The sequence below is a fragment of the Monodon monoceros genome, unplaced genomic scaffold (assembly GCF_005190385.1).
Source record: "Monodon monoceros isolate NGI ecotype Baffin Bay Population unplaced genomic scaffold, NGI_Narwhal_1 Super_Scaffold_3, whole genome shotgun sequence".
Lineage (NCBI taxonomy): Eukaryota > Metazoa > Chordata > Mammalia > Artiodactyla > Monodontidae > Monodon > Monodon monoceros.
In genome coordinates this window covers 34,172,418-34,198,912 of record NW_021703780.1, presented here as the reverse complement: position 1 = coordinate 34,198,912, position 26,495 = coordinate 34,172,418, and the positions used below count along the sequence as shown (strand labels likewise).

At 52.2% G+C, this 26,495-nt stretch overlaps 1 protein-coding gene across 1 annotated transcript in view; it reads right to left on the bottom strand.

The window, feature by feature from the left end:
* LRFN2 (leucine rich repeat and fibronectin type III domain containing 2) overlaps positions 1-17,785 on the bottom strand; it is a 175,686-nt gene extending 157,901 nt beyond the window's left edge. The window contains exon 1 of the mRNA XM_029243759.1: positions 17,362-17,785. The gene's annotated coding sequence lies outside the window, so the exon portion shown is untranslated. The remainder of the gene's footprint in view (positions 1-17,361) is intronic.
* Between the last annotated feature and the right edge of the window lie 8,710 nt (positions 17,786-26,495).

Genomic DNA, 26,495 nt, shown 5'->3' with positions numbered 1-26,495 from the left:
AAGAAAGAAACACAAAGAGTAGGCTTAAAGTTGAAAGAGGCAGGACCATTTCCCTAGAGTCCTTAGGATATTATGTCTGTAGCTCTTCCATCTCCCAGTGTTAAAGATCAGGAAACTGAGGAGGGCCGGAGAGGAGACCCTCTTGATCATACTGCAAGTCCCTGGGACAGCCAGGATCCAAGTCAGCCTCTGAGACTCCGTCCCTCAGCCCACTTAGCTTCCTGGAGAAAAAGAAGTAGAGACGGAAGCCACTCAGGAAGGGAAGAGCCTCCTGCTACCAGGGTCCTTATGGATGACAGGACAAGACATGCTTTCTCTGGGCTTCTACTTATCTTTCACAGCTGAGAAAAAACCAAACTGGCGGACACAGCTGGCTCCCAACCAATAGGATGGAATTATGAACGATGGGGGCGTTTCTGATTGATACTGCCTTGGCTAAAAGAAGAAAAAAGATACCCCCCTCAACCCCAGACCCTAAAGGGCCCGAGGGGAACAACCTCACCACCTTATTGCTTAAAACCAACTATTCCAAAGCCGTCTTGGTTCTTGGCTTCCTCTCTGGGTCCCCATGTTCCTCCTCTCCCCTTCCTAATCTCAGTTCCAGAAGAGAGATGGGACATGAGGCAATGCCAGCTAGAGAGGCCAACAGATGGAACCCAGAGAAGGAAAGCGCTAGTAGTTAGAACTTACTAGACATTCACTGTGAACTTATTTCCATACGAACACTTACTCTTCACTTTTGGGAGGAATTTGCATGCACTGACTCATTTAACCCCACAGCAGCCCCTTGCTGAGGAATTCTGAGGGGGAAGGTGCAGACCTGGCCTAGCTAAGGCACAGGTGCTGGTGAGGTGGCCCTGGCAGGCATCCTGCTGTGGAAAGTTCCTAACAACTCCGTTGTGCTCTTTGATGCCCCTAGACAGCCACTCAAAACGTAAAAACAAGATTCACTCTTCCCAGATGGTCTGCAGCTTCTCCCACTCTTCTCCTCTCTCTCATAAATCCGGTCTTAGCCTTTGTTAGTTGACAGCAGTCTACTGACTGTCCCCTCATATGAGAAGCATTATATGCAGATAACTGAGTCAAGGCTTGACGCAGCCTGGGCTGGCCTAGCACACCCTGGGGAAATGGCCTGGGCTGGCCCCCCACAGAACAGTTAAGGCACATGTGCTCTGCGGTGTCTGCCCTGTGTGCCGTGAAACCCCTATCTGTGGGGAACCGTGAGCTGGCAGGAAGGCCTTGGGTCTCTAAAACGGTGTACAGATGGCAGGAAATTGAGGCTTCAGCTTCTCTGTACCAAGGAGACACACATGCATCTCAGCTCTTATCCACAGCAGCCGATGTGCCCCGTGCGAGCAAGGGGCCAAAAAGTTGTTTAGGTGAGCAGGTGCTGGACCTCCCCATGAGATGAAAATGAAGATGCTCTGTGTGCTTTATTTCCTGTCCTGTCCTGAATGCTCCCCTAATGCTAAGAAACAAGGTGTGAAATAAAGCCCACTGTATCCTCGGAATTAGATGGCCAATCCAAACCCATGGCCATCACTGGTGGCACTGGACTAAGCAAGTGTCTCTGAGTTTTCACCCCCATTTTACAGATAAGGAAACTAAGGCACAAGGAGGTCAAATGACTTGCCCAAGGTCACACAGCCCGTAAGTAGCAGAGGCAGGTTGAAGCATGCATCTATACTGTCTCTAAGGAGTAGCATGCAGTACAGCACGGTGGGAAGGACGTGGGTCACTTTGTTAACAGCCCTGCCATTCAGAGGCAGCACTTGAACCCACATCCACATCTAGGACGATTGAACAATGAGATGGAAACAGCTCGGTGGCTGGGGACCTGGGAGTCAGAAAGTGCGACTCTCACCTACAAACCAGGCGCAGGGGGAGACGAAGAAAACACTCCAGCTGTTGCTGGGAGAGAAGGGCTTGGGGATGGGAGCCTGTTGCTTCAAGGGTGGACCAGCCTGGAACCTGGGGAAAATCGGTACATTTAGATCACAAGCTGGAGGACATCATAGGTGAGGAAGTGGACCTGGGAGGGATTTCCAGCTTGAAACCACCAGCTCGAGGGCCAGAGGGCTGTGGAATAGAGAATTTTTGCTGCAACTTGGGAACCTGGCTTAGAACTCAGACAGAAAAGCCCTTCTGTGGTCAGGACAAGACAGGGTTTACATCAGCCTAGAGTGACAGGGGTTTCAAATGCGGCTGGGGATAGAGTGGCAAGGAGGAATCCTACACTGTCCAGATTTCACTGATCAGACATGCCAAGGAGGATTAAGTAATTAAACAGGGACCAAGCCAGTCGCCTTCTCTGTATGAACTGGGCCCTGAGCTGCTCTTGTGGTAGCAGAAGGGCTTCTGTCCTCTGATCTCCGAGCCTTCAATTTCATTCACGGTAATCCTTCCTCCACACAGCCACCCAGGCCAATTTCCTTAAAGGCAAATCGAACCATGTCATTCCCAGCTTAAAAGCCTTCCAGGCTCCCCACGGACTTCCCCACGAAGCCTAGGCACGTAGGGGCCCTTCTTGGCTTGGCCCTTCCTTTCTGTGCTACCATTCAACTCCCCTGCCCTGGCCTCACTCTCTCTGCTCCCTCTTCAAGGACATCCTTCATCGAGGCCTTCCAGCTGCATGATTTTCTTGGTGTTGTGAGTGTCATCTCCATGGTTCTCAACCCTGGAATCAGAATCCCAGGAGAGCTTTAAAAACTCCAATGCCCAGGCCACACCCAGAAAAATTAAATCAGACTCTCCTGGGATTGTGGCCCAGGCATCACTGGTTTTTAAAGCCCCACCCCCGCCCAGGTGAACTCAGTGTGCATCTAGGACCCAGAAGCAACCCTAACCTACGCCCTTGGAGATTCAGCCCAGGTGTCTCATTTAATCATCAAATACTTATTGAGTTGCGCACCATTTTAAGCACTGGATATAAAAATAATAATGATATCTAATATATACTGAGCACCTGACATACGCCAGACATTGTCCCAAGTGCTTTATGTATATTAACTCATTAAACCGGAACAATACCTCGATGGGGTAGGTACAATTATTACCCCCCTGGGGCACAGAGAGGGGAAATGACTTTCCCAGGGTCACACGGCTGGTGAGCATTGCTGCAGGACTTGCAGGCAGGCAGTCTGAGCAACAGTCTGTGCTTTTAATTCCTGTCCTCACATCGTTCACAGGCTGCAAGAGTGAAGCGATGAAGAAATGAGCAAATAGAGTAGAAAGAGGGATATGGGGGAAGAAAAGCTGCCTGAGTGACAGCAGCGAGGGGCTGACTTTAGACTGGGTGGTCAGGCCATCCCCAAGAGCAATATTTAAGCTGAGCCCTGAAGGATGAGAAGGACCCAGCAGAGTGTGGGACATGGTGTTCCAGGCAGGGGGACAGCAAACATGATGTCTTCTGGGAACTGTGGAAGTCCAGTGGGGGTGGGGGCGGGGAGAGGGCACAGTCAAGCAAAGAAGCTGAAGGGGCAGTGCCTCTGCAAGCCACCTAAGAAGAGGAATGAGGTCTTCAGCAGGGCACACAGTGTCCACCCGAGGGTGGGCCGTAGGCGCCCAATGCAGCCATTTAGCGAGAGGTACCTGCTGTGGAGCTGGAGAGAATCAACTCCTCCACGAGGAGTTCCTCACCTCCAGTTGTAGCACCGTCACCGTGTGTTGTAATTGGCGGTTTACCTCTCGGCCTCCCCTCCCAGACTGGGAGCACCTTGAGGGCGGAGACCAATCTAATTGGCCTCTGAAACCCAGCCACTGACCAATACTAGGTGCTTGGTAAACATCTCTCATCCACAAGAAAGTTGAATGAAAGCCTGGTAGGCTGGCAGCTTCCTGAAGAATTTCAGAGAGAGGAAACTAGGAGAGGTCCCTCTGCCTGCTTTCTCCATTGATCTGCGGGTTTCACAGACCTTGGCCAGAAGGAAGGGATGTGGCACCCGCTCTGTCCCCAGCAGAGCCCCTCAGCCCACCCTCATGGCTGAGCACCCGCCTCTGATGGGAAAGCAGCGGTAGAGCTGTAACAGTTTTCAGCAGCCAAGCCCCATCCCTTCCCCCACCCCCAGCAAACCCCATTAGGCAGGGCAATAGGGAGGCAGAATTGGGGCTGGAACGTCCCGGGGAGGGCTGACCTAGGGTGGAATTTCTCAACTGCAGGAGGTTTGCTGTCAATCAAAGCTCCTGAGAGCAGACCGAGAGCCAGGAAGGAATGATCACCAAACAGCCACACGAGTGCACACATGTCCCAGCAGAGAAGGACAGAGGGCTCCAGTGCGGCTCCATCACCTAGCACGTGCATCACTTGGTGAGTTCCAGACAAAGCTGAAAGAGAACTTATTCCAGGTTCCCCTGCACCCCAGTGAGTCCTCCAGGACCTGTTGCCTTGTGCTGTATGATGACCTCTAACCTTTTACCTCCTTGACTCCAAGTTGCCATCCATCCTCCCTCCCTTCTGCCCCAGGAGGATTTATCTGGGTATTATAGATGCTCTGTCAAATCAGAGGAGGGCAGAGGCAAAGGGCAGGAGGCTCAGAGGGGTCACCTTCCTGAGAAGGAAGCCTGGCATTGACAGAGGCTTTGCTGCCCTCCCAGGAAAATGCAGCCCATTCTGCATTCAGTCCCCAGCCAGTGGGAGGAGAGGAGCTGTGAGGCCAGCAGGTGTATCCATTGCAGCCAGGTCCCTCCTCTACCTGCTGAGGGAGGATCAGAGGATGACAACCCGGAGCCCAAGCCCAGAAACCAGCCTCTGCACAGGGGACCCAGTGATGACTGAGACCTCAGGCCTCTAGGAGTTTGAACAGGACTGGGCCGGGCTGGGCCGGGGGCCTCCTCCCAGTTACCGAACAAGGAAAGCACAGTGGGAAGTACCAGCTGGGAACCCCTGGCAAAACCTTTGCTGCTTTTGTCATTTATGAGCTCTGTGCCATCAGCTAAGTAACTTGGCTTCTCTGAACTCCCATTTTCTGACCTGTACTCAGGGTTAAAAGTACCTGTCCTGTCTACTCCACAAGCTACTAGGATGAGGAAATGTGACCATGAAGGTGGAGGGAAGTGGGAAGGGATACAAGGGGAGCCGTAGCAAAGTGACCAGGACTGTGGGGCACTGGTGCCACATAGCCAGGTACAAATCCCCATCTCCTGTCTGGGTGACCCCAAGCGAGTTACTTCACCTCTCTGTGTCTCAGTTTCCTCTTTGGTCAACTCTGGATAAGAATGTTTAATTCACAAGGTTCTGTGAGGATGAGGTCAGCATCTCTAAAGCCAGCCAGGGCTCAGCAAACGTGGGCAGCTAAGAGAGGCAGCAACCCCGAGGGAGTCTAGAGTGGTGGGTAAGGGCATGGAGTGGGAATCAGACATGACTGGGGTCAAATCCTGGCTCAGCCATGCAGCGTCTGTATGACCTGGGACTCAACCCAGTTGGCCTGGGACTTCCCTGGTTTCAAAATGGAAAGTCCTGCATCCCAGGAATCCCCTCAGACCCAAACAGGGTCAGTTGGTCAACTTAGACCCAGAGCAAATCCCACCGCTATTCTGAGCTTCAGTTTTCACATCAGCACAAAGGGAGGTAATACCTACTTTGCAAAGGTAGTAGGGGAACGAAATGGGAGAATGCATGTAAATTACGCCAGACGCTGTAACACTACATAGATGTTCACTCATTTCATACTCACCACGACCCCAGGGAGGCAATGCTCAGCAGGGATTCCCCAGGGAGGGAAGAGGCTGCACCCAGCAGAAGACATGGGGCCCCCAGGCACCGCCAGCTCCTCCTCTGATGCCTGCTGACCTGCTGGGCCCCTGGGAGCCAGACTCAGCTCCAAGCAGCTTTGCCTGTGATTAGAGCTGAAACCCCACTCTAGGGGCATGTCCAGCTGCCACAAGGTCCCCCAAGCCTTTCCCTTGGGTGCAGGAAAACTATTCTAGAAATTGAAGGTGTACAAGAATAAGAAAGACTCTCGTATACCAGGAAGCCATCCCACCTCTATCCCTACCCTCTCACCCCTACTACCTGTCACGGCATGTGACAGATTGAATCTGTAGATAAGAGTGTGGGCTCAGGAGCCGGGCTCCCTGGGTTCACATGCAAGCTCTGCCCTCTTACCTGCTGTGTGACCTCAGGCAAGCAACTTAACTTCTCTGGGCCTTTTTCCTCACCTGTAAAATGAACTAATAAGTACCAATCCCACAGAACTAACGTGGGGATAAAATGAGTACAAAGAGCTTACATTAGAACAGTGCTGGGACCATTATAAGCATTCAATACCCAGTAGCTATTATTCTGATGGTATAATATAATATAATTCAATCCAACATGACCTGGTCATTCCATTAGCCTCTTTGAGCCCATTTCCTCACCTTTAAATGGAGACAACTCTGCTTGCCCTACTTCCTCACTGTCATGGGATCCAAAGTAGATAAACATGGCTGTGAGTCGAGTTTTAAAAACCATCAAGCGCTGTATATGTGAAAGGGAAGAAAATAATGCTACTCTAATAAATATAAGGTAATAGAAACACAGTACTATGGGGTAACATGATACAATGTAAGATAATACTCTGCATTAAAAACTGAATTGAGAGAGAGACAAGACAGATGGAGAAAGAGGAGGAGAGGCAGAGAAAGGCCAAGCGAGACAGGGACAGGGAGTGAGGGCTGAACTTCAAGAGCAGGGAATTGTTGCTGTACTGTAATCTAAAAACCAATATACAGGAAATATCAGCCCGGCGCCACAGAGCAGCAGCGTGGCAGGGCGGCCCGACCCGAGATAACTCACACCCCAAGCTGGGCCAGCCACCAGCGCCCTGCCGGCCTCCCCTGTAACTCATGTGCCATTGCTCTCTCCCCCTGCCTGGGGCCACTTGTACCTGCAGTGCCTCCCAATTATGTGCCATATTCACTCGGCCCGAGATTTATGGAACAGGCTGATCTCAAAGTCCTGGAAATGAGCTTGGAGCCTAGACCTCGCCCCTCGAGAGAGGAGGTGTGGGATGGGGCTTGGTTTCCAAGCAGCCTGGCTTTGTGCTAGGAGTGGCCCGGAAGTCTAGGCCCCAGTTAGCTCCCATCCCAGCTCTCGTCCTGTGGCTCCACCACCTCCCTGCCTCCTGTCCCCTCCCTGTGGTTACACACCATACCTCCATCATCACCCCATGTCACACCTAGACACTGACCCCGTAATCCCCTCCTGGACCCGATGCCCCCAGTTCCTGAAACCCTGCCCCCACCCCCAGCATTCATCTGGATCGGCTTTCTCCCTGCTGGAGGTCTCATGCGCTCTTCTGCGTCCTGGCCCAAGGCCCATATTTTTGCCCCAGGTGCCTTTCCAGCTTCTTCAAACCAAAAAAGCCAGGAGGTCCCTCTTCCCACCACCAGAATCAGCCCTGGGGAATGGGTGTTTGGGGGTGGGCAGGAATCATGGCCCAGGGAGATATTTTTTTCTGGCCTTCTCTCCACATAGAGACCAGGCTGAATCAGATGCCTCCTTCCCTGACAGAAGGTTCCCCAATCCAGGTTCCACACCCACCTCCTTAGGGCCCCCAGCACCTTCCCGCCCCCACCCCCATCCAGGGCATGCACAATGGTTTCAGAAGGACCCAAAGCAACATGTTCTGTGGCCCTGCTACTAACTCCCATCCCCTGAGATACCGTGTCGCGCTTTCCCCCGTGACGCGCCCTGTAGATCCAGCCTAGGCACGCTGACCGGGAACATGCCATGAACGCCCTCCCACACTGTGGCGTATTTCTCCAATGATCTGACCCCTGCATGAATGAGGCCCACGTGGGAGGTCCAGTCCCGAACCCATTAGCCATGTTCACCCAACCCGTCCTCCACAAAATTCCCCCAACCCCTCAGCCGAACACAGTGTAGTTTTAAGGTGTAATAAGAACCCAACTGGACCAGGAACCACTTAGTGACCTCTAAGTGCCTCAGTTTCCTCTCACGTATAATCATATGGGTATAATCATAACATCTGTCCTTCCTGCCTGCCTGGTAGGATTGTCCAAAGGGTCCAATGAGATCATGTGGAGAGTATTATGAAATTCCCCAAGGTGCTATACGATTTAGGGGGTGGCTGTTGGAAAGGACCATCAGTTAAGCCGGTCCACGGCCGTTCCTCTCCTCGCTTAGGAAAACGCCACTGGTCTATCTGCCACGAAAAATAACAGCACCCATTACACAGCACTCACCGTGGGCCAGCCATTGCTCCCAGCACCTCGCTTACAGCAATTCACTGAATTCTCCTAACGACCCTATGCCGTGGGTACTATTATCATCCCCATTCTGCAGATGAGGAAACCAAGGCAGAGAGAGAGTAATCTGCTCACGTGACCAGGAAAAGAGAGCACAGTGTAAGCCCTAGGAATGAGGGTCCAGCGCACACACACTCCCTACATAAGAAGGATCTGCATCCACATATTTCAGTGCCTAAGGATTCCCGGTTAATGTGCATGTTTCTCTCCTCCATCCTCCTCTTAGACCTAAACTTCCCAAGGACAAAAAGCAGGCCTTTCCCCATCCGAGGAAGGTTTCTCAAGAGTAAGGAGCCTGCCTCGCTCGCTTGCGACCTCTCTGTGCCAGCAGCCCCCTGCCCAGATTATTGCCCATCTAAGGCCTGGGAAACCGTCCTGCCCCCAGTGTGACGGCCCTCATGTGTCATGTGCTTAGAAGCTGTGACTAGACAGAGGCGCTGGGATTTATGTCCATTCTAGACTCTCCCCTTAGTTCCCCTTCTCCCAGCTCAGCCCCTGTGACGCACGTTACCAGGCCAGGAGGAAGATTAAGCGGTTCCTTTAGGGTCAGCTGCCCCTAAACTGGGACCACAACCCCCAAATCTCTTCATCCAGTCAGTTTGCATTTGGCTGAGATGGTAAGATGTCAGCTAAGTAGTGGGGCAGGGAGGGAGCTGGGAAAGCAGCTTGAGAGTGCATTTCTTAAGTGGTCCTCATCACCCTTCCACCACCACCATCATCACCACTACATCATGTAGTTAATTGTGTGTGAGCTTTAGCTGAGTCCTGAGCACACACACACACACACACACACACACACACACACACACACACACACGCATGCATGCGAATGCAGGTGAGGGAAGGCACTAGAAACAAGCCAGAGCTGGGCATCCCCACCCCAACTCCCGCCTCCACCAAGTCCTGGAGTCCACAGGCAGGGCTGGAAAAAATACAGGAGTAGAAATCAAATGATCGGTGTGGTGGAGGGCTGTGTGCACACACAGACCGGAGAGGTGACTCATCTTTGTAGCAACTGGCCTGCGGGGTGGTGCACAGTAGGTGCTCAATAAATGCTTGTTGAATTAACTGAATTGGTGAGGACTGCTGACCAGCTAGTCACGAAAGAGATGGATGAAGGACCATGGGCTTCATCACCAAATCCTAAACACACAGGCTCTCCCGACTTGAAAGCTTGATGGGGTGGAGGGAACACTTTAGAGCAAGTAAAAGGACACCTCACTCCCACACCGGCAGCAAAGTACAGAACTTACGGCCTCAAGAGGCGGAGTGGGCTGAGACCGTGAAAATGGCGCCAGCAAATCATGATGACCATACTTTGATCCTTAACAAGCATCATGAAAAGTGGCCATGACAGGGCTTCCTCCGCCCTGTAAGGACAGAAACGGTCCAATCCTGTCCCGCACCTAGGTGGAGACCTCGGTGGAAACAAGGCAGAATTGGGGCTGGAACGTCCGGGGGAGGGCTGACCTAGGGTGGAATTTCTCAACTGCAGGAGGTTTGCTGTCAATCAAAGCTCCTGAGAGCAGACCGAGAGCCAGGAAGGAATGATCACCAAACAGCCACACGAGTGCACACATGTCCCAGCAGAGAAGGACAGAGGGCTCCAGTGCGGCTCCATCACCTAGCGCGTGCATCACTTGGTGAGTTCCAGACAAAGCTGAAAGAGAACTTATTCCAGGTTCCCCTGCACCCCAGTGAGTCCTCCAGGACCTGTTGCCTTGTGCTGTATGATGACCTCTAACCTTTTACCTCCTTGACTCCAAGTTGCCATCCATCCTCCCTCCCTTCTGCCCCAGGAAGATTTATCTGGGTATTATAGTGGCTTCATTACAGGGCAACACTGAATCAAAGGATCAACTTGCCCACCCAGGAATCTTAAATACCTTTTTAGAATGACCGGGCCTCATCTTATGGCCCTTGTTGGGCATTTCCAGGAGCTCAGAAAGCCAAGCATGCCTTCACCTCCATTGCCATCACCCAGGAGGGGCTCCCACATCTCTTTCTCATCAGGTACTGAGACCCAAGCTGGAGCCTGAGCCCAGCTCACTCCCTAAGCTCCTCCAAGGCCTGAAGGCTGAGTGACCATATGTCATTCATTTGGGTGACCAGAGAGAGTCATGTAACAGCAAGACCTAGTTTACTACTAGTCTGAAGTAGCAGCCTGCACAGACTCCCAATATTAGCTGGGGATCATAGTAAATCCCCACCCCCAGCTTATTTGACTAAAGCTGCCCTAACAGGAGAATAGACCAGGAAGGGTAATGAGGAAGCAGAGTGCTAGCTTTGGGGAAAAAGAGTAGAAAGTAAGTCTTAGGGAGGGGAGATGGGAGGACCAAATAGATTTTGCATCCCTGTGAAGTTTTATTAGAGACCTGAGTTAAGGCGAAAGGGAAGACCTCCCTGTGTTGGCCTAGACCGAAGTGGGGTGTTGAGGGGAGATGGCCCAGGAGGGAAATACAGAGGGAAAATGAGTTAAGAGAGACTCAGCGTTTTGCTACCCCTGCTGCGTCCGCTGTGAGTGAGTTAATGCACGGCGTGCACAGCTGGCGCCCAGCACCCAGGACCCCCATAGATACCAAAATCCACGGATGTTCTAATCTCGTTATAAAATGGCACAGTATTTGCACCTAACCTATGCACATCCTCCCATATACTTTACAATCACCCCTAGATTACTTATAATACCTACGACAATGTGAATCATTGTAAATGCTAGGTAAATAGTTGCCAACACATGGCAAATTCAAGCTTGGCTGTTTGGAACTTTCTGAGATTTGTTTTTCTCTGAAAAATTTTGATTGAATCCACAGATGCAGAATCCACAGATAGGGAGGGCTCACTGTAAATGCATAGAGTTCTAAAGAGCCCAACTTTGCGATTTTGCAGTCTCTCATGTTTCGGGGCTGCCCTGTTAATACAGGACTGCGGCAAGGAGACCGAGACTCCACGCAGACAACCCCAAGCAGGTTGATATATCACAAGAGCTCAGTTCTGCTACTTAATCCGGCCAGACACAGTTTAACACCTAAGTCTTGCGTCTACAGTTCTAGTCTGTCTCCCGGATTGGTCTGGTCCCCATTAGCCTTGATTCTTGGGGATATTCAAGAAAGCAGACCCAGATCTGTCCAAATTACATGCTTGGCTTTCTGTTGCTCAGAAGCAAGGCCATACACAGCCTTGCGTCTCCTCCACAGGACCTCCACACCTTCTACACAACTTGCTGCTACAAAGCAAGGAATCACCGGGAAAAAAATAAAGAGCACTAGATCACAACACAGGTAGATAGTGTCATTGCTTAAACGTGCTCGGTGCATCAGTACGCAGCTTAACAAGCTGGCTTCTCGTGCCTTTTCCTTTGACCTTCTGTTCACAGACTAGCCTTGTATTCCAGGACCATGCCTCCAACCCTTCCCCTACCTCCCATCTTGATAAAATGGAGGTCTGGAGTGGGAGGGGGTTTTGCATCACTAGCCTGCTTCCAGGTGCTGCTGATGCTGCTATAGTTCATGGACCACACTCTTGGCAGCGACATGCCAAGGTGAATCTGTCCTCACCGTCTCCTGGATTCTCCCTGCCTCAAATCTACCTCTTTTTCTAATCCTAGTCCGTTAGCCCTAAAACCTGCATTCGCAATGGTGGCAACAGCGCCCCCAAGGGGACAAAACTTTGTTATTGGGAGGGGTGAGAAAGCAGCTTACTCTTTCTTTTTTTTATACAAAGCACAGCTGTACCTACAGTACATAAACAGATACACAGCATATCTGTGGTATTAAAATTTCATGGGCGTGCAATTATAAAAAATTGTGTCTAAAAAGTTTCCTGCGAGAGGGCAATCCTGAAAGAAGGATTGAGAAATACCGGCTGAAGGCTAACGCCCTCCACCCTCTCTGGTGCCAAAGCTTCAATAATGGCACCTGCTGACAAAAGTGAATGATACATGTATCCGTGTGTCCCTTCCTAGCTGCCTGCCACCAATCCCTCCCAATTATCTGGACCAAAGACCTCTCTTCTGCAGGCTCTGTAGCATCCCTTTTCCCGGAAGGCACAGTGTCCATCTGCCTGGCCTGTTATCTTATTGGGGAACTCCAGTCCCACGTGAAACTGATACATTAAAGCCCGCATGTAATGCCCTCATATCTGGGCATTATTGCCGTTGACACTTTAGTTACTCAGTCTAAATCAGGAAGGGGTCACAATTAGGAAGGGGTTGAGTGCAAAAGGGCTTGCTCAGTGTATGAAGCGCATTCACACAGGCCTGCCCTCACATCAATGTTGGGAAGCTAGCGTTAGCATCCTGACTTATCAGTAGAGAAACCAGGCCTCAGGGGCTCCCAACCCAAGTCACACATGATAGAGTCGGGTCTCCTGACTCACGGTCCAGTTCAGCCTGCTGTCCCGTCTTCCATCCTGTCCAGGAGGACAATGCTGACTGTCTGATGGGAACTTTTAGAGTCGGGTGTGAGCGAGAAACGCAGGCAGGGATGCCCATGAGAACGCTGAGCTCCTCCGGGCTCTGTGATAGAGGCTCTGAAGTCTCCTCCTGAGTCAGGCCAGGAGGACAGCGGGGCTTTCAGAGGTGCTGACCCATGGTACCTACTGATCCTCGCTTTGGGACAGAGGCAGTACAGAGGAGTTAAGAGTGTGGCCTTTGAATTCACACAGACATGAGAATTGAGTGACAGCTCTGCCACTTACTAGCTAACTGGCAGGCACCCAACTTCTCTGAACCTCGGTTTTCCCATCTGTAAAGTGGGGGTAACAACAGTGGCCATTTCACAGGATTGGGAGAATTCAATGAGATAATAATGTGAAGCTCTTAGCACTGTGCCTGGCGCATGATAAGCAAACAAGAAATTGTTTGAAGGAGCTGGTCCTGATAGCCTAAGAAATTTCTCAGAGCATTCATTCTACTTGTTCAGCACCCCATGCCTGAAACTCCCCAAATTCCCAGTGACCTCTGAATTTACAAGAAGGCAAAATGTGCCTTCTATGGACTGCAATGGGCTTTTGTTGTTCCTGAAGTCCTCACCTCCTCCAAGGAGCCATCCTGATTGCCCTCACCCTGAAGCATACTGAACATGGCTATTCTCCCTGGTCCCTATCTCCAGACCTGACTTCCTGCTCCCTGAATATACCTTTTCTTAGGCCTGCCCACGATGGTTAGACTACCTCTCCACTCCTGTTCCCGTGATTCATTAGTCAGATCCCACTAAATACATGTCTGGGTTCGAGTCCTTCTTCCCGACTGGATGTGCCACCCAACTCCACAGACAGGACCCAGGTCCAATCACAGGCCCTGCACAGACCCCAGCAGGAGCTGTGTCCATTCACTTAGCCTGGGCCTGACACCAGCCCTGTGAGGCCACTCTTGGGGCAGCAAGAGGCAGAGAGGCAGAGAAGGAAAGGCAGGGGTTGGATTCTGGAAGATATTTCACACTCAAGCTTGAGGTAGCAAAGCGTGATGGATGACACTTGTAAAACACAGAGTCCGAGCATCCTGAGTAAATGTGCATGGCTGTAAAAATCCAAAGCAAACAAGAGGGAGGGAGGGAAGCAGGTGCCACAGCCCCAGAGGTGAAGTCTGCTTCTCGAATATCAATTCCTGAAGTTTTCTTGGAGGGCTTCCTGGAGTCTTTTAATGATCAGCTTACATGTGATGGCATCAAACCCTCCTGGCAGTTATGTGGCAGGGGAGGCTGGGGACACTATCCTCCATGTCTCTGAGGGCCCCTCCCTCTCTCTAAACCTTCCGCCTCCACCCAAACACTCCTCCAGATCTACAAAGGAGTTTGGGGAGCACTAAGTCAAATATGGGGTCATACACATCTGCAAGGCATATACTATTATTTTCTGTCACCGGAGGAGAGCACTGGAGCCTCTCCAGTGCTTAACCAACAAAGATGTGGCAGAGCCAGAATTTGAACCCAGGTCTTCCAAGTGTAGGTTCCATTCCATTACAGTCATACCTTGTTTTATCGTGCTGCATTTTATTGCCCTTCATAGATATTGTGCTTTTCACCAATGGAAGGTTTGTGGCAACCTTGCATCGAGCAAGTATATTGGCAACAGTATTTTTCCAACAGCATTCGTTCACTTCGTGTCTCTGTGTCACATTTTGATAACTCTGCAGTATTTCAAACATTTTCATTTTTACTGTATTTGTTATGGTCATCTGTGATCAGTGATCTCTGACGTTACTACCATGACTTTCTGAAGGCTCAGAGGATGCTTAGAATTTTTTTTTTTTTGCGGCATGGGGACCTCTCACTGTTGTGGCCTTTCCCGCTGCAGAGCACAGGCTCCGGACGCGCAGGCCAAGCGGCCATGGCCCACGGGCCCAGCCGCTCTGCGGCACGCGGGATCCTCCCGGACCAGGGCACGAACCCGCGCCCCCTGCATCGGCAGGTGGACTCCCAACCACTGCGCCACCAGGGAAGCCCGATGCTTAGAATTTTTAGCAATAAAGTATTTTTTAATTAAGGTATTACGTTGGGTTTTTTTTAGATATAATGCTCTTGTACACTCAATAGACTACAATATAACGTAACTATAAGTTTTATATGCACTGGGAAACCAAAAAATTCATGTCACTCACTGTATTGCGATGTACGCTTTATTGCAGTGGTCCGGAACTGAACCTGCAACATCTCCAAGGTGTGCCTGTATATGACAACTCCATCCCTTCAAATAAGTTGGACCCTAACACTCTAACTGTACTCAAAATAAAATTGCAAAACACCCAGATGGTTCTTGCTTTTGTCCAGGGTCCCGTTCCATTCGGCTGTCTCTGGTTGCTTTCTGCTCTACATCTCTGCTCTCAGTCTAGAAGCCTCCCCCAACAGAATGGAAAACCGCCAGACGCCAATATTGTACTCATCTCCACTTCAAGACAGGGGACTTTCTGAAAGAGAACTGCACCACCCCACAGGCTAGAGAGACTTGACATTCCTGACACTTGGAGGCCAGAACCCCCCTGGATCCTTGATTTTACTTCAGGGCTGCAGCCAAGACACAAAAGCGATTTCCACTGTAGCCAGACCAGGGCTTGGGTGGCCAAAAGGCTGCCCGATTCTCCCAGTGGCCCCACCTACCTCGTCTGCATCTCCCACCCCTTCCACCCTCCATCTCCTCCTCAGTGTCGCCTCCTGGAAGCTCCCTGCTCACCCTCTCTCAGGCCACAGTCCCCAGCTTCTCAGATTTCAGGGCCTGGGAAAAGAACTGGCATCTCATAGAAGCTGGGAGCCTGAGCCCCAGAGCAGGCAGCCAGGTACCCGGTCCAGCCCGACAAGGGATGGAGCTGGGAGCCCACCGCCCAGAGAAGCACCGCCAGAGGGTGAAACAGAAATGCCAAGTTGGCTGTTTGTATTCCCCAGGGCAAGGGCAGGGAGATAAGTAATTACATTCCTGGGCAGGAATTAGACCAGAAGCTCTAAACTGAGGGCTGGGCAGGGAGCCTGAACAGAAGCATGTGAGGAGACATAGGAGAGACGGAACTCCGCACCCCTAGCCAGAGTCAGAAGGGAGAGACGACATTCCAGCGTCAGTCGAAGGGCCCAGGCAGCTGGCGTGGTCTGCAGAGGCTGCCAGCTCCAAGTGCAGGCCCTCGTGAGCTTCCGAGTCCCCCCTGCAGATCCTGATCCCCTTCAGCCCCCAAGGTACCCCACAAGCGAGTCCCGCAGCCAGCCGGGCTCCACTGCAAGCGGCTCCATAAAGCTCTTCGTAGAGGGCAGCGAGCAGCCCAGCACACGACCCCAAGATCTGTGCTCCCAGCCTCCCCACAATCTCCCCACCTGGGTCTCCCCACCGTGAGTTCCAAGCTGGCCCCCATCCACGTACAACAACCCAACAAGAACCTCTCAGTCTGGTCCCTGGGAACTTCACAGCGGGCAGCTTCTTGCCTCGCTTTGCTCCTCCCCAGCCACGGGGGGTCAACTTCCTGAGCCGCCCCCTCCCCCAGCCCCACAAGACCAATCAGCCCATTGCAGCCACAGAGGCCCCCCTCCCTGACACATGCATGCACACACATACAATCACACTAACACGTACACACACTCCACAGTGGCGGGGCAGAGGGTCAGCATCTACCGTCATGCCTGTAACTCCTGCTCGGAGTGCGGGCTCTGGCGAGCGCCCTCTCCCCGAGGGCTTCTGACGGTCTGAGGACATCTCAGCAGGCACTTGGTGTTGGCCTGGCTCAGTCCCTTTGCGGTCTCTGCTCAGGCTCCCTCCTATTTCTCTTTCAGTTTCTGGCTTTCAGGGGCTCTGTCTCCCTCGAACTCGCTGCCTATGTCCTTTGTACTGGGGTGAAGGAAAGATGGGCAGGATACCTCCCTGTCGTCCCCTAGGGTCTGTGCAGAGCAAGGCACTGCCGGCCTCCAAGCAGCTGTCCACCGCTTTCCCTCCTCCCTGCCCAGGCCAACCTTAGAACCAGGGCAGGGCTGGGTGGGAGATAGACCTACCAGCTAGGCACGGCTAATGCCAGTTTCCATATTGCTTCATCATGCCATTCTGATGCCCCAAGCTGTACACGCACAGTCTCCCTGATCTCCCTGCCTTCTACCTGAAGACAGGACAAGGTCCCTGAGGTTGCCCTACCTGCCTGCCTCCCTAAACTGCAATGATTCCTTCCTTCCCTCCATCAGCACTGAGTCAACCTTCCACACTGGGCTCTACCCCACCCCACCCAGCCCACAGAGCGCAGGGAGCCCTGGCGTCCGACCCAGCCCCCAGCAATCGCTCTAGCCAGGCTTCGCATGTGGAGAGATGCAACAGAGTGGTCTGGTGGCAAAGTTCTCCTGCTGTTTCAACGTTTCCGTATACCTGCGGCTCCTGTCTCTCCCTCTTGCTCTCTGGCCTCACACTGACCCGCTCTCCCCGCTCCTCACCCCCACTATCGGAAAAAAAAAAAAGGAAATAAAGAAAAGGAAACCTCCCGCGACAAGGATGGGCGAAAAGAGAAGAGGGTATTCGCATGACTGCCCAGGTGAGGGAGTCCTCAACTGAAAAAGAAAGGGATGCAAAGTTCCCGGCTCCCCCGGTGCTTTCAGCCCAGCGCCGAGCTCCCGCGGACACCCAGATCGCTGAGACGCAGCGGCGGCGACCACTCACCTGGGCGAGGCAGCATCTACCCCCGGTTGGGAGGCACCGAGGCCGGCTCCGCGGGGCGCCCGGGCTCCCTGGCTCGGCCACGCATCCTTCCCTGCCCAAGACCGGCTCGAGCTAAGCCCTCCGGCTCCGGCGAACGTAGGCAGATGGTGGCCTTGGACGTCCACGCGGGGAGAGCCCTGAGCGGTTTATTCAGTTATATCCACGGCATTTAGCAAGAAGAAGGGAGGAAAAAGCACAACTTGCTCTCTTCCAGATTTAAAAAAGCAAAAAAACAAAAAAACAAAAAAACAAAAAAACAGATAATCCCTCCCTAGGAGGACGCCGGTAGGATTTTCCAGATCGAAGAACCCCGGGCATCCCCAGGAACCTCAGGCATCTTGGAATGTGGGGCGTCTTCAAGTTCAGACGAGCCAGCCGGTTTGTGCGTGAGAGAGAGACAGAGAGACAGTGACAGAGAGAGAGAGAGAGAGAGAGAGAGAGAGAGAGAGAGAGGGAGAGAGAGAGAGAGAGAGAGAGGGAGAGTGTGTGTCTCAGCGAGAACGAGCCAGGCACTCACACCCACACGCACACAAACACACTCCCCCCGCACGCCCCGCAAGCACACTGCCCCACACGCGCGCTCGCGCGCGCGCCCCCGTCACACACACACACACACACACACACACACACACACGCACGGCGATCGCACGCATGGAGCCGGGAGGGAGCCGGACCGGCTGCCGCGGCCGCGCGAGGCCGGCGGCACAGAGAGCCCAGCGGCCGGAGGCGCCCGGGACCCCGGGCCGTGCGCACCGTCTCCGCTGAGCTCCCCGGCGAGGCCGCCCCCAGAGGCGGCCGGCGGAGCTGCAGGAGCCGGGAGCCAGCCTCGGGCCAGCCTCGGGCCAGCCGCGCGTCGCACCCCCTTCCGCGCCGACCCACCCGGCCGCCGGAACCTAAGGGCTCGGGGGCCCCGCGGGGGTGGCGCGAGGGCAGCCGCTGGCCAGCCGGGCCCGCACGAAGGGGCGGCGCGGGGCCGGGGAGGGCGGCAGGCGGGCCTTGCGCTCCGGGAGCCGACAGGGCGGACTCGGTGGCCGAGCGGCGCGGGCAGCCCCTGCGCCAGGCGAGCCGGGCGGCCCGGGCTGCGCGCTGCGGCCGGAGCCGGTGCTGCCGCCTCACGTGCAGAGCGCGCCGTGCAGCCTTCAGCCCGCCGCCTGCCGGAGAAAAACCCAACAGCGCCGGCCCTGGGCTGGGGCTGGGGGCTGGGAGGATAGCGTCCACCCAGCCCTGGCCCGGTTCTGATTCCGACACCCTAGCGAGGCGACCCAGGACAAATGAGCGCCCGGCGCATGCACACGCATGCTTAGACTTTTCGTGAGTATCGCCAGAATCTGTGAAGTGTGCAGTGGCGCCAACTGCATGTCGCCTTCCCTTGTTTGATCCTCCCAGCGACCCTCATTTGACGTGTGAGGAAACTGAGGCTCCGAAGAGTAAAGCGATTTGTCCGAGGCACGCGGTACATAGTTGAGTCCCCACTCCAACACTACTGTGGACTTAGCATAAGAAGCTCTGGGTCTGGCAGGGGTCTCATCTAACTTTGGTTTTCCTCTCTGCCCACTGGGATCAGCAACCAGCTCTCGGGAAGAGAGGACCAGGCTCTGCCTTACTGGTCTTCCCAAGAGGTACGGGTACCTTTCCCACTGAAGGAACTGAAAGTTTGAGATTCCTGCTTGTACTCCAGCTGCTAAATCCAGGGAGAATGTCTCAATCCATCTCTTCTCTCCTACTGGCTACACCTCCCATGCACCTGTCCCAGATACCCACAGGGAGGCACATGTGGCATATGGATGTGTCTCTGCAGCCCAGGATTGGCTCAGCTGCATAAATCTGTAATATAAAACCCTGCCTCCTCTCTGTGTGCATATAAGTGGGTGAAAATCTGCTGAAGCCCAGGCACATAGACCCCCATGTGGTGGCCACCCTCCCCATGTACACTCAGGGAAACTGCTAGATCAGTGTTCTGCAGACCCTGAAAGACAAGTCCTTCCCTGGGGGGATGCTAGAAAGCCAGAGGGGAAAAGGGCATGGCCAGGATGAAATTCAAGGTACATCAGAGTGGGTTGACACAAGAAAAGAGGGGCTGAAACAGGGGGTGGGGATAGAGGAAGGGAGGAGAAATGAGGAAAGGAAGAAGGAAGGAGGAGGTGAGTAGAAGGAGGTGGGGGTAGAAACAGGAGGATGTGAAGGTAGGGGAAGCGGAAGATCAGCAGGAAAAGGGTTTTCTTCCTCCCTTACCCTTTGGTTTTGCATTCCATAGGTGAGGACTCCAAAGGGAGGGGTCAAGAGTGGAAGGAGGAGCTATAGCCCGGATTCAAGCCTCTGAATTGCCCCCAAGGGTCAGGGGCATCAGGCTAGATTATCTCCTTACACCAGAGTCACCCATGAGAGGACCAGAATCTAGTGGCAGGGTTAGGATGAACCTGGCACCAGAGCAGAGACGGAGCTCCACTCAGAAACCAATAAGGCGTTAGGATGGCATGAAGGCCAGGGATGCTGGAGGGATAGCCCCATCCCTCCTCCAAAGGGAACACAATACCCCATCAAGAAGTTGTCCCAGCTCAGAGAAGGGAATGGATATCCCAGGAAGAGCCAGGACCGGGATCATTTCTTGCACTTTGGGTAATTCTGAGGACAACTGGCTTATTTTGTGAATAATATTTGCCTCACCTGAGCACTCAGCACTGGGCTAGGAGTCAGGTGGCCTGGATGTTCACCGTGGCTTTGTACTAACAAGCAATGTGACAATTCCGTCCCCTCAAAGGAGCTGGCCTGTGTGCTTTAAGGGCCTGTCCAGCTCTAGGAACCCCTGAGTGACTTTGGCAGATGGAGAAAGGTGGGAACCCAGACGCTCCTTGGGAGGCCAAGAGAAAACCAGTCTGCAGTCACCATTCACGGTAGAAAATCCCCGGAAGATAATCCACACTTCGGTAACGGAAAGGTGAAGGATGGTGGATTTCTTGTTTCCTTGAGCAAGCCCAGGAGGCCTGGGTAGGGACAATGCTGTGCTAGCTATCTGTCTGCTTTTACTGACTGCTGACCACAGAGGTGGGCCGGGGCTTCCCAAAGAGGTGCTACTATCAACCTGTATGAGAGAGAGAGAGAGGTGGGGTTGGGGGGAGAGGGAGAGAGAGAGGGAGGTACAACGAGGAGAGAAAGCTCGTATACAATCCATTCTAATGGTGGGCATTGGGATTCTTCTGAATTTCACAAGCTCACTTTTCTAAATAACCCTGTGATGAACATCTTTGTACCTACGTCTTTGCCTGCATTCTCGCTTCTTTGCTTGGGCTAGATTCCCTGAAGTAGAATCACTGGGCAGAAGGGTATGAACATTTTCAAGGCTTTTTGTACATACTTCTTTGTTTCAGTTTTAGAGCCAAGGCACTAAAGTGCAGGGCAGATAAATGATTTCCCAGAGAGCTCCCAGCAGGCGCTTAAGCATGTTTTCACACACCTTTTCATGTCTCTGTGTGGTAGGGAATGATGGTGCCTGTGCCTCACACTGCACGTCAGGGCAACGCTGCATCCTTGGGGTACTGGGATGACTCCAATACCCCAATGTGGAGAACGCTCAAGCTCCCCTTGCCCCCCATCATGGCTCATCTTCCCCTGCTCTCCTGGGCACTCCTGACCAGCTTCACCCTGTTGTCTAGCTTTCTGGCTGAACTATAGTTACCAATCCCCCTCCCCCTACTTGTGGTTGGCTCCCGATACCCGCTCGCTCAATGGGATGGCAGTGCATGATAAGAGGAGTTCTTGGGAGGGTCTGGAGGTGGAGAGGCATTCAGCCTGAGGAAGAGAAGGCCGAGTTGGCCTGGGCCTTCATAACCAATAGAAGGACCCCTGTGCAAAAGACAATGAGGGGGGCTTCCCTGGTGGCGCAGTGTTTGAGAGTCTGTCTGCCGATGCGGGGGACACGAGTTCGTGCCCCGGTCTGGGAGGATTCCCACATGCTGCGGAGCGGCTGGGCCCGTGAGCCATGGCCGCTGAGCCTGCGCGTCCGGAGCCTGTGCTGCGCAACGGGAGAGGCCACGACGGTGAGAGGCCCGCGTACCGCAGAAAAAAAAAAAAAAAAAAAAAAAAAAGACAATGAGGGACCTCTCTGTATCCATGAGTATGAAAAAGAGAGAGAATGGGTGTAAAAAGCAGTGAGGGGTTCAGGTAGCTAACGGGGCAGCGCCAGGTGCCTGAGGATATGGAATCACAGGGCGGAGGCTGTTGAGCCTGCTCCAGAAAAGAACAGTCTATAATCCCAGGAAGGCACTAGATGCTTCTTGGCACATCATGGCCTGAAGACTGATTCTATGCACCACAGGAATCACAGAGATCCTAGGGCACAGTCTCATAAGGCCTTGGGACCTCCCTCCACTGAGTCTACTGCACGGCTAGAAGCTAAGAGGCATTCCTAAATCCTTAGGCCCATTCTCTCTGCTTCCAACAGGACTAACAGCCAGCCTGATCCCACTTTATCCCACAGGCCTTGTAGAACTTGCAAAGTTTCCTCAGGAGCCTAGCCCCAGAGTGTACTTTCTAGAGATACAGGTCCAGTGTCTTTTAATCCTGCAGTGCCCTCTACCCCTCCTCCCTTCCCAAATGCTGGAGTAAGAAGCAGCCAGAATAAATTCCTATTAGTCTGCGTGCGTATTCCCAAATTCCTTAACAGACCGGCTCACACCACCTACAGCCATTAGCTGGAGTTTGTTCTCTAAATCCAGTTTGCTTTTCATCATCAAGTCCTCTGTTTGGCTCTCCCCCTCCCCCAGGCCCCATGGGTTCCCTTCACAGCTTCACTCTCTTGCCCCAATCCCAGGTCTGGGGTTGGGTTCCTGATGCATCAAAATGTCGGACAATCCTGAAAGATCACATTCAATCAACAAGGAAGTCTTTACTGTACATCTTCTGCATACCGCCTAGCACTCTGCAGGGGACAAAAAAGGGAGGAAGAAGGCGGAGTCTCTTTCTGGAGAGAAAGGACACAAACTGACATCGGCACTGCGCCTTGCAGTCTATAAAGAACGTTTGCAAATGCCACCCCACTAATTTGTCATAACAGTCGCAGGCAATAGATCGTTACCCCTGTTTCACAAACAAGGACATGGTGACTTCAGGAGTTTGGAGCTCTTGTTGGATGGCACTGGATTTCAAACCCAGTCTTCGGACTCCACATCCCAGGCTCCTTTCTGTGTACAAGGCAGCCTCTCTAATGCTAGCCTGGATGCCACTAAGTGGTGAGTTACCAAGTACGCCTGAAGTGCAGTAGACATCCAGAGAAGAGAAGGCCAAGGCAACGAGGGCCAGCTTGGCGGATATCTCACAACTTGAGAGAAGCACCCTGGCAAATGCAGAGTTGGGAGACCCTGGAATTGTGGGGTTGAAAGAGCACCAGAGGGGAAGATAGAGGATCTGGATTCTGGCTCTTTAATGTGACCTTGGGCAACTCTTCCTCTCTCTGGACCTTAGCTTCTCCATCTTTAAAGAGAGAGAGTTGGAGCTAAATGGTCTCTAGGATCCCAGTGAAGAGCAGTAAAGGAATCAGGCCTCAGGAGCAGGGCTTAAGGCAACAGATGCCAATGACTTCCCTGGCTTTTGCCTCCTGCCAGGGAATCCCCAAATCTTGAGGGTGGTATTGAAGCAGAAAACATTGTGGGCTGGGGTAGGTGCCCAGGAGGATCTGGGAAGGACCATAGCTCTTAGCTCCACCCAGTCGCCTGTCGCAGCACCCCCAGTGCTTCACCAGACCACCTTGGCGGTCCCAGTCTCCTCTCTTGCCATCAGGTACATACCAGTAAGGGTGCTAGGCAACATTTAGGGCACACGTGTGTCAGCCGCTCCTCGGTACCCTAGACAATGGCCATTTTATTTAATTCCCACAAAACCCTCTGAGGCAGGTACTATTACTGTCTTCATTTCACACACATGGAAACTAAGGCATAGAGAGGTTGAGTCACTTGCCAGGTCAGAGAGTTGGTGAGTAACAGAGCCAGAATCCTAACCCCGGCACTCTAACTCCAGAGCTCGTGCTCGAAGTGACTGGGTGTGAAGTAAACTGGTTTAAGGAGAATCAAGGCGGGGATTCATTTTGTCATTCATTCATTTTGTGACTCTCAAAACGGATAAGCAACTTCCCTCCTTTCATACCAACTCTTAGTGCCTCCTTCACCTCTCCCTGCCTTTTTTTATGTATTGTTTGGATCATATAGTCATAAGTATGCAGTTTGTTTTATAATCCAGTCGACCTGGAAGCACAGCTATAGTCATTTATGTCCCTGCCTCACCATCCTTCACCCAAGAGATTTATCACAGCAGGAATCGACTGACTACAAAATTCTTTCCATTCCTTAATCAAGCCTTTGGCTTTTCTTTCAAAGGGACTTGGAGAGCGGAGCAGAAACCAACCCATTCTTGGTCCCAAGCAGGACAATAATTCAATTTCATCTAATAAAACTGCCTTTGTAAGCGTCATGTGAAAAATGCAGAGAAGGATTAAGGGAAAAATCAGCTGTGGCCCCATCTTACGCTCTAGTTTAGCAAATGACTAGAATATAAAGGAATTAGGTAAAAATTAAAAGTTTGGGAAATTTTTGTATTTACAGAATAGAGAGATCACTTCCAAGCAAGAAAATCAGACAAGACTTCAAGGACGCATTAAAATTTGAATGACACTTGAAGGATGAACAGCATTTTGGTGAGTAAAGAGATGAGAGAAACTGGCAGTCCAGGTGGGGTTAAAAGTACAGGTGACAGCAAGGAGGCAGGACAGTAAACTGGGTGTGTAGGCATGGGGAGTTTTCTTGTGTCACCAAAACAAGGACAGAAGAAGGAATGGTGGTTAGAAATGTAGGCTTTGGATACAGACTCTCGATTTAAATTCACGTCCCCCACCTGTAAGAGAAGTTACCTTAGGCTAGTTGCTGAGCTTCTCTGCAGTTCCATCTCTTCATCAGTAAAGTGAGATTAATAATAGTGACAATAACACAGTCTGGATGAGAGGATTAAATGACATAAATGACTTTACAATATTAGATAAAGCGGCACATAGTAAATTTTCAAGAAATGTTAGCTGTCATTACTATTATTATTATTCAAGAGCATAGTGAGAAATAAAAGGGCTTCCCTGGTGGCGTAGTGGTTGAGAGTCCGCCTGCCGATGCAGGGGACACGGGTTCGTGCCCCGGTCCGGGAAGATCCCGCGTGCCGCGGAGCGGCTGGACCCGTGAGCCATGGCCGCTGAGCCTGCGCATCCGGAGCCTGTGCTCTGCAACGGGAGAGGCCACAGCAGTGAGAGGCCCACGTACCGCAAAAAAAAAAAAAAAAAAAAGAACATAGTGAGAAATGAAAGAGCAGAATAGGTTGGCACTGCCTTGGCTCCAGGTTCCTTTGTGCAAATAACTGTGTAACATTGAAGTGCTTTGAATAGATCTATGTAGGGGTTTGGTGGTTAAACTGCTGGGAGAAGTACTCGAATAAAAGAAAAGCATGTATAAATGTATTGAAATAGTCCAGGTGGGGGGAAAAAACCATCACAACGAAGGCTATAGTGGTGACAATAAAAGAGGGTGGATGTAAGAAGTAGAACGGACCAGACCTCAGAGATGCCTATAGCTGTGAGTCTGAGGAAGATGTTTGGGGTCAAAGCCCACTTCATGTTATGAAGGCTACTTGGCTAGAAGGATGGTCGGGGTCCTTGAGAGATACTGGGAAGATGGGAGAAAGTGGGAGGGGAGATGGGGAATGATGAGTTCCACATTGCATGTCTGGAGATTGAGAGCTTGGGGATACCCAGGTCCTCTTGTTCAGGACGTAACTGAATAAGTGGGTCGGGAAGAAATAAGGGTAGAGTGGAGGTGGAAGGTCATGGGAATGGAGGAAGTCCTCAGGGGAGAAAGCATAGAGTGAGAGGGAGGTGGAGGTTAGGAACCTACCCTTATTGGGCTTTACTCCACCTGTGGTCCTGCACTAGCCATTTTACACATATTACCCATGATCCTCCCTGCAAAGCAGAGATGGGTTGGCCCCATTTTATGGATAAGGAGACTGAGGCTCAACAAGATTAAGTAGCTTGTCCAGGGTCACCTTGTGAGAGAAGCCAGACAAGGAGACAGAGAAGCAGCCCACAGAGGGGTAGAAGAGCAGGCTCTTATCATGGGAATCAAGGAAGGGGAGGGGGCTTGGAGCTTTGCTACCCAATTTCCCCATGCCAGGGCTCACATAGAAAATATCTGTATACAACATGGAGGGTCAGTAGAGAGGCTGATTTTCCCCGGGAGACAACTTGCCCTCCAGACTCCCCTGACTCTACATGGCTAGTCCCAGTCTGAAGTAATCAATATCTCAGCACAGCATTAAACAGGGATGACATTGAAAAAGATCTAACAACAGGTATACCCAGGTACCCACTAATACGAGCAGAAGCTCCCTACCACACCAAACATCATTCTGTTACATAATGAGAGGTTCATCTTGGGGTCCTAGAGCAGGGGCTTGGGCAGCCAGGTGGTGGAAAGGGACACATGGGGGACTCTGGCAGTGGTTTGAAAATATGTCTATATTTTCATTACCCATATGGCTGGATGGTACATCCCAGGCCTGCCTGTGACCAATCTCCAGCACAGCCCTGTGCCGTGACACACCAGCTGGGGCCACTGGCTGAGAATTTGGTTAAATAGTGTATTTGACCTGGCAGAGGAGCAGGTCTAGGAGGAAGGTGACTGGTAAAGCAGGGCTATCCGGCTTGGTGATTCGGAGGTCATTGTGGCCTTTAAGAGAGCAATTTCTGCAGTGTTATGGGTGTGGAAACCAGATTGCTAGTGGTTGGGACTGAGTGGGAGGTGAGGAAGTAGAGGCGGTGAGCGTATAATACTTTTTCAAGAAGTTTAGCTGTGAAAGGAGGGTGGAAGGTGGGATGGAAGCTCAGGAGAAATCAGAGTGGAGGAAAGAGTTTATTGGGGGTGGGAAACACTTGGGTGTAAGCCAGAGTGAAGCAGCCAGCGTAGAAAGAAAACAAGAAGAGATCTTCCAGGGGAGGGGAGGGGAGGGGAGGGGATGGGAGGGCCGGGCACAGCTGGGCTGCTGGCGGAAGGGGAGGGGAGGGGGGGGGG